Here is a 12014-nt window from a genome sequence, read left to right as displayed (position 1 = left end):
TCTAGTGAGTAATTCTCCTCATAGGCATAAATGCAACATATTCTGCCTTTGTAATGATACTGGAGGTCTCCTCTCTCCCCCTCGCTGGGTTTCCCAAAGGATCACAGAGTGAGAGCAGTCAGGGCAAGTTTGCTCAGTACAGACTCCTCAGAGAAGGAGAAAGGAGGGGGGACCTCACATAAGGGACAGCTGGCAGTTATTTGGGCTTAGATCTGATATGGGATAAAAAGGGCCCTTTCCATGTATTCAGCACTCCGGAACTGACCAAGGAATTTGTCTTTGCAACCACAAGTGTGAAAAACTCAGGGCTGCCAAGGAAGTTTCATTTTGCTGTTTTTCTGAATACTTTTTTCTTTCTCCTCCATGTCTTTCCATTGGTGTTTCATTCATCCAGGTTGTTTTCATGTCAGATTTTGGATGAGTGTCCCATGCCAGCCCCAGCAAAGGAGAGGAAACCCCATTGCTTCAAGAAAGAAAAAAATGAAAATCTTCAGCTGTCAAAAGAATTAGGAAATTATGAAACCAGACCAAATCTGAGCAGTCTGGCAACATATTTCATTTCCCCCTATTCTTCGGTGACTTTGATTTAAATGGAAGTCTGGTGGCTGGATTCATTCAGGGAGTCACCAGACCTGGACCTGGGGTCCGTGGCCTCATGAGCCAGCTGTATTGCACCATGTGCCAGCCTGTGGGAATGGGAATTGTCCCCGCCTGTTTGACATCTTCACCTGAGATTGTCAGGGGACACATCAACCCTCCGACCTCCCCTAGATCTGCTGCCTACTTTAGGGTGAGTGAATTATTGCCTACAAGTGCCAGTTCCTCTCATTACTAGAGGATACTCGGTGATGGGCTGAGATGCACTTCTCTGTATTTTAGTTACCTGCAGCTCTTCGGATGAATCCCACCCTTCCTTTCCAGATAAATACCTGGCTAACCCAGGGCCAAATTTTAATTTACTGCCAGAAATGGTACTAGTGAGATGTGGTTCTTCATGACTGCTGCTCATATAAGAGCTGCAGGCAGTCATCTGGGGCTCGGCAGAGGTATTCAGCTGAGTTTGACTTAGCTACTAGCCAGATACAAGCTACAGTGACACAAAGCTCAGCAGTTCATTACCTTTCTCTCTTGGATGCTTTCTGCAGGTCACTCAGATGTTTGCAGCACGAATGTGGCCTGACAAATATCTCACTAATAATAGTTTCCTGAATGCTGAGATTCACTGTGCTCTTGCAAACACTACTCACACCACACCATGCTGTTTGTATTTCCAAGGCTTCTTCATGATAACCTTGTGTGATGATATTTTAATGAAGATTGTAGAGCTGTCTGTAGCAGTTGTTTTTAGATCTTTGGTGCTTGCTTATTTTGCTGAGGTGTTTCTGAGGTTTTCTTCTTGCTGTACTTCCTTTATTTTTTTTTTTTCTCCTAATTCTGGGAAGGAGATCTGTGAAGAAGGTGAGTCATGTGCCACGCACGTGGGAAAGGGTCATGCTTACAGGCTCATTCTGCTTTCCTGTCAGGGTGTTGAGTCAAGAAGGAGCTTTTGTCTGGAAACATTTTATCACCAACAGAGTTGGGTCAGCGAGTCTTGAATGGACAGGCTGACCAAGCAAGAGCACCTGAAATAGATTGGAAACAGCAGACCGCTGGTGTATTAGCAATGACTCAATATGAAGGGTCTTTGGCCTGACTGACAGTCAGTTTGCTCCTCCAAATTTTAATTGTTGTGGTCCAGCACTTGGAGACCTCTAGCTCATGTTCCCTGGGGAACTGGTGTTGTGGACACGGTTGACATCTGTGCCATGTTGTGACATATGCTCTTGCATGTTCTGGTCAGTTGGCTGGGCTGCTGTAGCCTGGTATCACCTGCAGCTGAGAAAGGCAGAAGGGGGTGGCTGTGTTGGGACTGCAGAGCAGCGCTGGTGCCTTCTGCTGTCCCTCCGTCTCTGCACCAGAGGGAAACGTGGAGGTCAGTGCTTAGCCTGCTCTGCTCTGCTCTGAAAGGAAACAGATACGTGGAAAGGGAGGAGATCAGGAGAGATCAGGAAATGGTGTTGCTCCACAATGACAGGGCTCAATATGTTTTCTTTTTTGTCATGGCCATGGTGTGCAGCCTGACGGAAACACCACTGGCGTCTCTCCTGCTCCCAGCATGACCCAGCTTCCCATTCAAGGTGAAGCGGGGTGGTTTCTGGTTGGACTGAAGATGGCAGGGCTGTTTCTCAGTGCTGCCCTGCGGCCGTGCAGGATGGGCCCAGGTCCCAGGTGGCCTTGTGATGGTCTGCTAGCTGTCAAGGGAGAGGCAGTGCCTCTGATGGAGGAAGTAGCCCTGTCTGATCTGTGCCCTGTCTGACGTATCTGGATTCATTTTGAAGAAGCCGGTTTTCATCTCATAGTGGGCTCTGAGGTGCTTTACATGCTGCACTTATTTTTTGGATTAAATAGGTGACACATGAAACCCAATCAGGGAACTAATGAAAGCTTCTTCATTTTCTATTGCACTCTGCTAGATGCAAATTAGCTCTTTCAGGAGGGCACTTTACCTCAGTTCTAAACAGCAGATTTCCCAGGGCTGGGGAGGGGAGACATGCAAATTAAATACCAGTAGACCTTTACCCCAGCCACTAGTACTGTCTGCCGTGGTACCCACATGAGAAGAGCTCTGCCTCTGTGTCCTCTCCTCACCGCAGTGCCTGGAAGTACCACAGACTCCTACGATGCTAAGTAACATCCGAGGCCTTGCCCACGTCTCAGAGAAACTTGACCTAGTTTCTCCATCAAAACATCTGCATTACCGAGCTTACCTAAGCGGCAGATCACATACTGAGCAAAATCTTAAACATTAAAGGTTTTTCTTTTCTTCTCCCCAGAATTAAATTAAAAAAAAACAAAAACAAAAACAAAACACGTGTGGCTGCCAAACAAAGTCTTATTTCAGTTTGATTTATTCTAAGCTGCCCTAAATATTTTGCTTTCCTCTTCCTTGAGTGCAGTAATTTTTACTGCAGGCTCATGGCAACATCACAGAGATCTGTGGGAGACAGAGATTTCTGGATGAGAAGCAATTGGGTATTGTGAAATATGCCCATGATAATAATAGCTACTGTGAGGTTTCTGTTAAGTTGGACCACATAGAAAGAATTAACAGAATTGACATTTATGTTAGATGTCATGATTAAGGTGCCCAATGTAACTTAAGGTTTGATTGCAGTGAGATTAGAGAAGAAAATATTGTTTCTGAGTACAGGACACTGTCCAATGAAAGATGTTCACATGTGAAATGTGATTTTTTTATTTTTTTTTTTCCCAGCTGCTTGGGCTAGGAACTTGGTTTCTTTAAAAATGTCATGCTTTGATTATGAAGTCCAGTCTACAATTTGGTATTTTTCTGATAATGTCTCAGGTCAGGGAACTGCAGAGCAATGAAGACAGCAGGGCCTATCCTTAGGGACCACTTTGCCCCTGTATTGTCCTTGAACTTTATTTCAAGCAAATAAGTTACATAGTGGCCTGCAAAGAGGGGAGCAGAAGAGGCAGCCTGCACCTCTACTTGCAGGGAGAGTATGGATTCATGTGTGTATTTCAGTGGGACTTCAGAAAGCACAGCACTGATCAGGTTATTCTTTCAGTTGTGTTGGCCTGAGAGGGATATGATATAGCCCTAATATTTTTCCTGGGGTTTAACCCCAGCTGAAGCACATCCCAGGTGAATTCTTTCTCCATGATGCCCTTCTGCCTGCTTAGTCACATCTTGATGTGACTGGGCTGGGTGCAGAGGTTTAGCCATTACAACACTGCTCTCCTGCTCCCTGTTATAGATGGCCTTGCTGGAAATATCTGGTCTTTTAAGGGTAAAGGCTGTCTCCCTCAAGGGACTGGTTTTATTATACCAACGCAGTGTAATTTTGCCAGTATAGCTGCCAGTCTAAGAGAACTTGACCAGCAAAGTAGTCCTGGGGTAGAGGTAACTCAAGCCCTGTTTTTCTTACAGCAAGATGCACTGCAGTAGCCTGGTGAGGAAGCTGGCAGATGTTGAATGTGATTGCAATGGACACAGAGTATTACTCAACTTTGGAGAATTTTTCCTCATGTTCAGCATGGTTTATTTTGGAGTTCACTGCTGCCAGGAAGAGCTGCAGTGGGGCTGTAAGATTTCTAAGGCAGATGTGGGGTGTCTTCTACCAACTTTTTGCTTACCTCATGCACCACCTCGTGTCAGACATGGCTTCTGAGGGCTACCTTTCTGCAGTCTGGTTATATAGACAGCATCAGCATTTGTTTTATTTGGTGAAAGTTATTTTGCCAGATTAAAATTATGGCTGAGGAAAAGTGTGATGGATTGTTTTTCCCTCTGCGTGTGTGACAAGTCTGCCCAAGGCTATCTGGCCACACTTCACAGCACAGCAGAGAGAACTTCCATCTTGATCATGAATTTATCCAATTGTCCAAGTTCTTCTTGTGTTGTCCCAAGCTCAAATGCTTCCCTTTTGTCTTTTAAGGCAGAAAGATTTGCCAATTCCCCACATGCATGTGTTCATGTGAGCACAGAGAAAGCACTATTGAATACTCACATGCATTACATTTAACAGCTGCACAGCTTTAGTAAAACAGGAGTCAGACCAAAATGCAGCTCATTGTTTTTAATAAAAGGAACACCAGTCTTGCCAGATGTGGTGTATGTTTTTCCAAATGAACTAGAACAGTGTCCACAGCTGAGCATGATATGGGCTTGTGCAATAGCATCACTTGTTTTTGCATGCCCATGAATGGCGAGGCACAGACTATGTGTTTAATAGAAGACACGAAGGGTTTTCCTCATGAGAACAGAATGAACTTGAAGGAAATGGAGCACAGGCAGTTTGCTATACTGTTAACTCTACTGCAGCAGTAGCCAGCCCATGATCCAAGAGATGTTCTTCCCAGCAAAGATAAACAAGGCTGATTGTCTCCTTTATGATGTCATGTCATTGTCATGCCATACTACTGAAAGCTAGTGGGGCTGAAATATAGAGAACAAGCTGAATGTGGAAGGTGGAGTTGTGGTTCTGGAGAGGGTTGCTGTCCTGTTCTTGCAAAGATATGAACATCACAAACCGAGTGATGTACACTGCAAACAAGGGAGGCACATAGGCTCAGAAAGGTGTGTGAAGCTGAGCTGATCAGTGCTTTCCTCAAACCAAGAGAAGAGCCAGGAAACATCACTGATGTAGGACCAAGTCTCCACCAGGTGTAGACTGTAGTAACATCATTGACTGTGCTGTGATCTTAAAGTATCATAGGGTTTCTATAACGTCTCCCACTTGAGCTGTAGGAGACTCCAAAGATTGCCTTGACACTTAGTATGACATCACTAAGTCATCCTGGAACTCAGGTTGCATCTCCACAAAGAATTTCTCTCCCAACACCAAGGGTGGATGTGTGACTCCTTCTGTGTGACTATTCCTGCTACTGTTTGACATCTCCATCCATTGGCAACTTCTAACATCTGGAATTTGCTGGGAGAGAAAAAACACAGTCTCATAACACTTCACCTCTGAAAAGTTAGCCCTAGTCATTCTCTTTCCTGTTTGATGTTAGGATTTTGCTAAATGGAGAGGAAAGGAAGGATGTTAGGGTCAAGCAGGCTGCTTGTCTTCACCAGTGTAGTCCTCATGTTGAGCTGCTTAAAAGCAGTTCTGCACACTGAAGAGCAGATGGGTCCTGGAAGAGGGAGTATGTTCAGGGGAAGTCTAGGTACTACTGTGCTGTAAACAAAGTTCCCTCTTAAACAGCTTGTTTCAGTGCTGGCTGTGGATAAATATAATTTTGTTTAAATCACTGACTCTTATGACAGCAGCAGTGCCTGACACAGCCACTCCAGGTCTTGATCCTGACATCCTAAAAAAAAAAAAAAGATCTTTCCCCTCCTTGCTGGTATAGTGGTTGTGACTAAATAACTTCACAGCTTGAGAATGGATGCACTTAATTCACATGTAGCTGGGTTTATGATGTCAATATGCTAATCTGGTTATTAAAATCTTTTTTTTTTTTTTTTTTTTAAAGCTAGTTACCATAAGGGTAGCACAGGCAGGCCTGGCCACAGTGATTTCAAAGGCAGAGGAGACTACATCCTAGCTGAGGCAGGAGCTAATTGCTTACAGGCGGTCTCGCTGCAGCTGGCAGGATCCTAACTCTTCTGGCTCTCCATGCCTTCTCCAGCACAGCTCAATTTCTAGGATCAGCCTTTGCATTCTATGTATGTCTGTGAAAACCATTCAGCAGACGAAAATGAGAAATGTCTTATTTAGTAAAGACAAGGTCTTTTAAAAAAGAAGATTTGGAGGGAGATTTCCCTCATTTGGGCAAAGGCATCAGTTCAATGTTTGTTTCGGGCGAGGGACAGGCGAGTCCCCAGGCTGGGAGTTCAGATTCTGCCAGAACCAAGTGATTCCTCATCCAGTGTTTAAATGCCGCTGTGTTATCTGAGATCCTTCTTAGGCTTGTCATCAGAGGCATAATTAACAGCAATCACATGTGACTCCTCCTTCATTCTGGTCCCTTGGGGAATTTGGGTGTGTGCTTTTTGTTGCTGTCACATCACAGAGTCATTCCTTACCAGGGCAACTTCAAGGAAATTTATTGGGAGTGGGAGTGTGGCTTTAAAGACCCTCAGTGGCCCCCTCCCCCAGGTCTTCACTTTGAATGCTCTCAAGTAACAGCGCCAGGGAAATGTTGCCACACCAGCACACTGTCAGTGCAAAAGTGACCTGGGCTTTCTCAGAGAAGGAACAAAATTGGATTATAAAAGACGTATCTGTTCTCATTGGTGCTGAAGTTCATGGACTTTTCTATTTTCATGTTGTTTCCTGTGTCTTCATCAAGGCATGGCAGCACAAATATCAGGTTTTCTGTACCAGCACTGCCTTCAGAGGTGCTTGAATCCCAGGGTGGATGACTCTGACCTTCACCCACCTTCATTTTTATTCTGCAAGCTGATAAGTCAGTATAAGAAGATTTTAGTTTGTGTTCAGGACCTGGAGGAAGATTTTGAAATAGTTGCGTACGCAGCTTTCTCCATAGTAACGTATCCATTGTCCAGTGCAGAGCAACGTTTAGCCTTGGGTTCTGTATGTTCCCATTTTATGGCAACAAAAGAGGCAGCAATGTGAAAAGCTATTAAGAGCTCTTTAGAGCAAATATTTCAAAATTGTAGGCCATGACAAAATAAAAGTCACTAAAAAATTTGGACTGCACAATCCATAGCGCAGAACTCATCAGCTACCAAACACTGAGAATTAACATCTCTAGCACAAGCAGTGGGCTGCTGTGACAGAATTATGACATAAACACAAAATAGTAAACCTATTACTTTAATTTAGCTGGTGATCCTGCTCAGTAAATCTTTTCCTACCTTTTTTTTTTTTTTTTTTTTCACTATGTTCATGGTCATAATACTAAGTTATCTGATTATTTGCCTACATTTTTCTTACAAATGTTCAAGGCACAGTGCATTTCTGATACTGTTTTTGGAGTCTATGATCATTGCTCATCAATTTTTCACATTCTTCTTTGGTTCAGTCCTGAAGTGGATCTGTGCACCTCAAGGTGCACATCTTCTTCAAGTATAATTCTTGACAAACATTTAATCTATGGAAACTCTGTAGTACAATTAGGTCTGTCATGCTCATGTGCCAGACATGCAAGGGGGAAAATTATGGCAGAAATATCACTACTATCCAGATAAAACACTTGTATATAGCTATAACAAGCCACACTGATGTAGATACTTAAGGCATCTTTACAGCAAGTGCATAACTACATATTTTTTTCTGAAGAGTGTAAGAAAGCAAAGCCTGATAAAATTTCCAAGGAAATGTACATAAAATGAAATGCAACTCTGCAAGGAAACACAAATCAAGCTCCAGTAATGGAACAAATTTATTGCTTGAGAGGTAATACGTGAAAATATAGGTAAAGACCAGGCCATCTCTTTTGCCGATATTGGACAGAGTTAAAAATGTGCAGCTAAGCTTTACTTTATTCCTAAGGTAGTTATTTTTAATTATTTAGCTTATTATCTTATTATTTTAAAATGAGTTAAGTATTTTTAGGTACTCCTGATTTTACACCACCTACTCACAGAGCTTTCTTGCTCTTACATATCTGTATGGATTTTTTGTAACAAAAGAAGTAAAGATGATGTTACAAGCCTACTCAGGAAAGAGGTCTTGGAGCCATCGTTGACAGCTCTCTGAAATCGTTGACTTAATGATAAATGTAAACAAAGAAAGTCAATAAAATGCTGGAGCTCATGAGGAAAGATATTGCAGTCATGACAAAAAGTCATTTTGCTGCTTCATTTTTGGTGCTCCCATGCAGTCGTGTGTGATCCTGGCTTCTGCATCTCAAGGACTTTAAAGAGTTAGGGGAAGTGGTAAGGAAGGTGACCAGAATAACCTAGGGATTGGAGAAGCTGCCTTATGAGGAGGCTCTAGAAAGGCTTGATCTTTTCTGGCTGAAAAGAAAGCTGAAGGGGGATATGATTGGGATTGACAGCCTCAGGGAGATGGTGGGCAGTGTGACTGCAGAATGGTTAGTGAACACATCCCACAGTACTGGAACTACCTGACACTCACTGAAACCAGTAGAAGATCATTTAGAAACACATGAAAGAAAAAATTGCTTTACATAGTGTGTGCTGAACTTCTGGCATTGCTGCTATGGGAGACTGTGAAACAGGCCATGAGCAGCAACCAGAGGGAACTTGAACATCCCTATTCCAGTGAGTGTCAGTGCTGGGGGAGTGTGAGGGAAATAAACCACAGATAGTATCTGGGCTTGTGTGTTATCCCTAAATAGCATCTCCTACTGTCACTGGTGGAATAGATGGATGATGGGTCTGACACAGCAGGGTATTTCTAATGAGCTTATGCTCTTATGCAGAGACAGCTGATTCATTTTGACTTCTGAAGAAAATCAGGGAAATTTTGAGCTAAATGGAGACAATTTCAGGGAAAATTTCAGTGATATATTTATGACTTTAAATAGAAGCTTGGTACTGAATAAAATCAGGCATCTTTAAAAATCACATTACCTCTTAATAGACATTCTACATAGCATACATTTCATTTTTATATAGCACAGAACCATAAAGTAATTGGGATTGGCAGAGACCTCTGGAGGTCTCTCAAAGCAGAGCCAGCTTCAAAGTTAGATCAAGTTGCCCATTGTCCCTTTGTAGTACACCTCTGAGAAGTCTGGCTCTGTCTTCTCTGTAATGCTCCTCTTAGAAATATAATAACTCATCAAGTAGTACAAAACTGATGTGAAATTTCTTCCGTGTGTATTTCAGCAATGACAACCTTGCATTTATACAAGTGGATGAATATATTTTCTAAGAGTGTTCTCTTCCCATTGTTCTTTCCGCAGGACTTTCTCAGCACAAGTGTTGAGTGAATAACATTTCCTCGGAAAATGCACACCCCATTATATAGGAAATTCCTATAGAAACATAAAGGGGAACCTTATGTTTCTGCACTGCTTCCTCTTTTCTCCCAGACTTCTGCTATAAAGGTGGTGAGGAAACAAAGACTGATCTGCTCCATACTCTCCTCCTCCTTGTCCTGGAAATGATGATGAATGTGCATGTGCACGGGCTGGTTCATAGCATATGTAGGAGGCAAAACTGCTGAGACTAATCTTTTAAATAATGTCCTTACAAGGGGGAAGTGATGCTGCACAGGAGTTCAAGGTGGTTGGAGAAAGGGGAACATGCAAGCTGACCACAGATCACATCTCTTGAGTGTAGGATGTGATGGTGGCTGGCTTTTGAGTACAACAAGCAAGGAAAGGAAAAGGCTTTTTATGACTTTCTACTGTAAAAGCACACATATGGACTTCTGCAGACAAGACAGCATTGTCCCAAGGACTGTGGGAAAAGACATAAATTGCTCTGTGTTGTGGTTCTCATTAACTACTGCTGAGGGGAGTGAGAAACAGCTATTCTTGACCCTAAAATCCTTCTTTCTATGGTCAGGCGCTAGAGATGCTATGCAGTGAGCCACCACTATGGCAGAATTCGTACACTCATCTATGAATATGACAGCCATCATCTTACCATTTTTGTGTCATTGGACACTGTGGCTGTATAAATTCCATAGCGTCCACTTACACAGCAAATTGAAGGTGCAAGAATAAAAGTACTTTCGACAGCTAAGCTGAGTAACAAGAGTAGTGAGACAGGATTCAATGTATGCTAGTGATGAGGATTTGTCCCTTGAGGACTCCTATTTGGTCTGCTGTCACACACGCAATGCTGTACCACCACGCGGTGTTTGCTGCCCACGTTCATGCTTGCTGGAGTGGGCCAGCATCTCCAGCTCTATGGAGAAAAGCCACTCGCTGGAGCAGAGGGCAGGATGTTGCTTTGAGAAATACGGAGGTATTGCAGAAGCAACAATGGCCCTCTTAGAGTGGCTGCTTGCATTCACTGCAGAGTGGTGCTGCTGGAAGCAATAACACTTAGCACTGACACAGCACTTCACCCAAACACTGGGTAATTAATCTGCAAAGCAGCAGGAGATGCTCTTTGCGACTGGTTCTGTAAGCACAACTAACGGACTAGAGCGAAGAGAGCTATCAAAACCCATGCTCACATCCAAATTGTCTCTTGGCAACTAAAGAAAAACTTCCAGAACTTACCATGTCCTCTTTGTTTTACTAGTTCCCTTAATATTCAAATGAAGAGAAAGTTTTCCAGAACAGGCCCTCAGCCTGCCCAGCTTACAGAAGCTTGGCCGACTTCAATGGAGCTGCAACAATTTATTGTGGTTCTTACTCTAGACATTTTGTGAGGATGAATAGATATTCTAACTGGAAAATAGTTCACTTACAAAGATTACAGTATATCCCAGTTAGCAGAACACTGTAGATTATCTGTTTTTATGGATTTACCCTCTTCCCTCCCTTGACTCCTTGTAGTTTAAAAGTTTGGAAACAAAACTGCTTTTGCTGCTGAGTTCATTTTCCAGTCAGCAAGCACTGGCTGCTTTTTTCCCTCCCCCAGTGAAGCTGCACAAGAGTGGCCGTAGGAGGAAGGAAGGAGAGTTTTGTGGTTATGGCTCAGATTTGGAAGCTGGGGTGCCAGGGCTCTACTGCCAGTCCTATCCCCTGCTTCCATGTGATTTAGAGCAAATCGTGTAACTTGCTTTCCAAAGTGCTCCATAGTATTTTCTCAATGCGCCGTGTCGTGGCATCCCGTGACTGCATCCTCTAACTGGTATCAATAAAATGTTTTTCACTGGTTTTATATAAAGTTCTCCAAATGACCACACCCATATTTTGAAGGCAAACATGCAGGGAGGGTAATTATTTGGCCTCCTATGGAAATGTTGGGTTCTCACTGTGGTAAGGGTGCTTTCTTAAGAGGTTTAATTCCCAGGGGTAAAAACTTTAGATCCAAATTCTCAGCATCCATGGGACATGGGTGACTGTTATCGTGCATTTAGAGCTGTGTTCACAAGGGAGTGTAGCTGTGGCAGCCCTTGGTTTAGGTATTCCAGCTCTTTGTGCCATGTGGGCAGATATGGAGAGCCAAGTCCTCGGTCAAAGCATTCTCAGAAACTGGCAAGATTAAGCCTCATCTCTCACTGGTGAGGACAAATCCCTTCAGGCAAGTTGATCATTTTAGAGTCTCATCCCTGAGCTTCCCAGGGGGTAAGAACTGACTTGTAGCACACCAAAGGCTTATAGGAAAGAGACATAGTGGGATCTTTGCTCCAGTAGCATAATGGTATAAGTGTGGATCTGGGACAGATCCCTGCATCTATGTGTGTCCTTGCTTTGTACAGCAGAAGTGCTTCAGACAGGAGAGATTAGACTCATGCCATCCTCGAAGGATTTATAACTGGCTGCTCGGGTTTTCTTCTGGATGGTGGGACATGGCAGCTTGAAATCAGACTTAAACTGGTAATAATTAGAAGTGTCAATGGAGATTTTTGACACTGTTTCCCACAGCATTCTCCTGGAAAAAC

At 43.3% G+C, this 12014-nt stretch overlaps 1 long non-coding RNA gene across 1 annotated transcript in view; it reads left to right on the top strand.

Moving 5' to 3' along the window:
* The window catches only part of LOC141957263 (uncharacterized), a 53190-nt gene that overhangs the window by 1605 nt on the left and 39571 nt on the right, over positions 1-12014 (top strand). The window lies entirely within an intron of this gene.

Source organism: Athene noctua, chromosome 2 (assembly GCF_965140245.1).
Source record: "Athene noctua chromosome 2, bAthNoc1.hap1.1, whole genome shotgun sequence".
NCBI lineage: Eukaryota > Metazoa > Chordata > Aves > Strigiformes > Strigidae > Athene > Athene noctua.
The sequence above is the reverse complement of the archived record's forward strand: the minus strand, read 5'-3'. Positions and strand labels throughout refer to the sequence as shown.